At 46.1% G+C, this 3,375-nt stretch overlaps 1 pseudogene across 1 annotated transcript in view; it reads left to right on the top strand.

Annotated features, from left to right (window-relative positions):
- Positions 1–2,095: 2,095 nt before the first annotated feature.
- LOC111537252 overlaps positions 2,096–3,375 on the top strand; it is a 9,665-nt pseudogene continuing 8,385 nt past the window's right edge. Inside the window, exon 1 of the transcript XR_003309909.1 lies at positions 2,096–2,178. The product of XR_003309909.1 is annotated as an E3 ubiquitin-protein ligase RNF126-like (transcript). The remainder of the gene's footprint in view (positions 2,179–3,375) is intronic.

The raw sequence follows: 3,375 nt of genomic DNA, 5'->3' as shown, positions 1-3,375 counted from the left end.
CAGATTGAAGCTTCAGGAGCTTGCTCTCAACCAAGCTGAAAAGGGGCCATTCAATTTGTGACTCCATATGGCAAGATGTTCATCCAAGCCAGCTTCCTTCTGCCAGCCTGCATACCTTCAGACTCCTCCAGTCAATCAGCTACTGTTCACCTGGGGACAGCAAACAAAGTTGGATGTTGTCTTTGGCTAAGTGTAAGAAAGGCAGCAAATATATTTCAAAATAAATCTTACACAGCATCCCAAAGCCAATATGATTAAAAAGGAACATGTAACCATGTTTGCCATTTTTGTTTTTTTTTTTTTTTTTGAGACAGGGTCTCACTCTGTCACCCAGGGTGGAGTACGGTGGCGCAATCTCAGCTCACTTCAACCTCTGCGTCCTGAGCTCAAGGGATCCTCCCACCTTAGCCCTCTAGTAGCTGGGAATACAGGCATAAGCCACCATGCCCGTCTAATTTTTTTGTATTTTTTGTAGAAATGGGGTTTCACCATGTTGTCCAGGCTGGTCTCAAACTCCTGAGCTCAAGCAATCCACCGGCCTCAGCCTCCCAAAGTGCTAGGATTACAGAGGTGAGTCATTGTGCAGTGCCTGAACAGTCATTTTTTTTGGGGGGGGGGGTAGGACACGATCTTGCTCTGTCACTCAGGCTAGAGTGCAGTGGCACAATCACAGCTCATTGCAGCCTCGACCTCCTGGACTCAAGTGATCCTCCAACCTCCCAAGTAGCTGGGATCACAGGTGAGCACTACTACACCCAGTCAACTTTTAAATTTTTGGTAGAGACAGGGTCTCTCTATGTTGTCCAGGCTGGGGCTATCCTGTTACTATAATAAATAATTAACCTTCAGTGGGTCATATAATCCCTTCACTTATGGGCAGCAAGATGTTTCTGATGTTATATCTTTTTTCAAAATAGACATTTCACCTCCAGGGTACTGGGGTTGGCTGTAGCATTTGGCAATGAAATCTACACTTTCTCAGGAGAAAAAAGCCCCGAATTTAACTTTAATCAGTGATGGTTGTTTCTGAGATGGATTTAACGCTGTGTTCCACCAGGGTCACAGCTCGTTCTTACCTTGTGCTTTTTCTTTAAAAGCCACCTGGCTCCTGCCACGGCCCCTTGAAGGTTGCCTTTGTTCCTTGCTCATTTTCCCTTTAAGAGTTGTGAGTGTTTCGGCTGGTAAAGTTCCAAGTTCCCTCTGGACTAATTGGCACAATGTGAGGATTTTCCAATTTGGAAGAGAAAGAGCCTGTTCTCCAGGGAGGGCTCTTCAATGTAATTGCTCTCTGAGAGGTTCTTGCCACTCCCTTTGGCAACCTTCAGAGACAAATCCCTCTTGCTGTTAGGAGGAGCTAGAAACCCACAGATGGGAAAAGAGGCGCTCAGGGCAGACTTGCCAAGACCTTTGAAATCAGTGACCTTTGGAAATTGAGGAAGTGGGGGAAAGGCCAGTGCAGGCAAAGTCTGTCGTGCTTCCCTTCCCAAGATAAGCACTACAGCTCTGGCTATAATGGCCATTTTCATCGTTGTCCTTTTACTAAAGAGCTTTAACAAATGGTTACTGGCCAAGGAAGCCCCTTGCAGGGGGAGAATGGCACTTACTCAGAAGAAACACTTTTAACAAACCACCTGGGCTGGAGGGAGGCACCCAAAGGTGTGCTGGATAAGAAAAGATGGTGGTTAACTGGAGCAGGGGTCCAAGAAAAACCGCAGAGAAGGCCAAGACATGGAGAAGAGAGAAGTCCCCTCTGGGTCACCACCCCTACCATGGCAGGGAATGTGTGGGGAGAAAAGCCAAGTGGTGGTGGTGGTGGGGTGACAAGAAATGGGTGGTAGGCTAAAAAGAAGTATGGAAGAATAAAAATGAAATTGTTTTCAGTAGATCCCCTTCCCCAGCTCTGCCTTGAAACTTTCAGTAAATTTCACATCATTCACTATTATTGTGAGTGTAGGTGAGCAACCTCTTTCTGGGGAAACGGAGGGGGCGCTGTGGTCTGTTGATGTTGGGCGGAAAGCAAGAGAGGACGGGGCTGGACACAGACGGGGTTGTAGCACTTTTGTTTCACTGTGTGTTAAGATAACAATGCTGGAAAATGGCAGAAAGGAGCAGGCAGCCACAGCTGGAGCTGGGTGGAGAAGAGGAGGCTGGAGGCCAAGCTGAGAAGCAGTCCTCACCGTGAGTTGCCAGGCTCGGTGTGAATTTCGCGCTGCCTGGTTCCAAAGCTCATGCAGGAATTATGTGAACCTGCAAGTCCCTCCTTCTGCCCTTGAACAGGACTTTAGAACTGTTGGGGTTAGGGTTAGTGCCAAGAGCTGCTGGTTCCTGTTTCTGGTAGAAGAACAGCATGCGGCATGAATGCACGGGTTTGGGAGACTCCCTGGGCTTGAGTCCTAGCTCTGCCATTTACTAGGTGTGTGACCTCGGACACATTTTTCAGATTCCCCGTACCTTAATCTTATCTGCAAAAGCAAGGCAATAATAGTACCCTCTCTATAGGGTTACTAGGGGAAGCAAAAGAAATTATATACGTAAGAGTCTTAGCACAGGGCAATAAATGTTAATTGTTATTATTTGCTAACGACAACACAGAACAGTGCCATGAACGGCCCCAAAGCTCAGCACTGCTATCCATCTTTTTAATTTTTCTTTCAAGATAGGGTTTTGCTCTGTTGCACAGGCTGGAGCGTAGTGTTGCCAACACAGCTCACTGCAGTTTCAACTTCCTGAACTCAAGTGATCCTCCCCTCTCAGCTTCCCAAGTAGCTGAGAACACAGGCACATGCCACCACGCCTGGCTAATTTTTTATTTATTTTATTTATTTTGTTTTGAGACCCTCTGGAAAACCCTGGTCACCATCACACTCCTTTCTCATCAATATGGCAGATATGAGCAACAGTGGCCAGGAGGAGATGCAATGAAAGATAGTGCAGATGAGGATTCCTGCAAACTCCACTACCACAGAAAGGTCTAGGGAAATGGAGAATATAATAGGCACTGCTGCTGCAGTGGGAATAGGAACAGTTGTCCTTATTGAGTGCTTGCTAAATGCCAGGCACCTGCTCTAAGTGTTTTATAGCTGTTTGTTCACTTAATCATATACCTCTGAGCTGGGGCTGTTATTCTACCCATTTTACAGATGGAAAACTTGAAGGAAAGAAGGTTTAAATAACTTTCCCAACATGACACAGTTACAAAGTGGCACTCATGAGATTTGAACCACACAGTCTGTGGCTAGAGCCCATGCTCTCTCTCTTTTCCCTCCTTCCTTCCTTCCTTCCTTCCTTCTTTCCTTTTTTCCTTTTCTTCTTCTTTTCTCTCTCTCTCTCTTTCTTTCTTTCTTTCTTTCTTTCTTTCTTTCTTTCTTTCTTTCT

The sequence above is a fragment of the Piliocolobus tephrosceles genome, chromosome 16 (assembly GCF_002776525.5).
Source record: "Piliocolobus tephrosceles isolate RC106 chromosome 16, ASM277652v3, whole genome shotgun sequence".
Classification (NCBI taxonomy): Eukaryota; Metazoa; Chordata; class Mammalia; order Primates; family Cercopithecidae; genus Piliocolobus; species Piliocolobus tephrosceles.
This window is presented reverse-complemented; position numbering and strand designations above follow the sequence as displayed.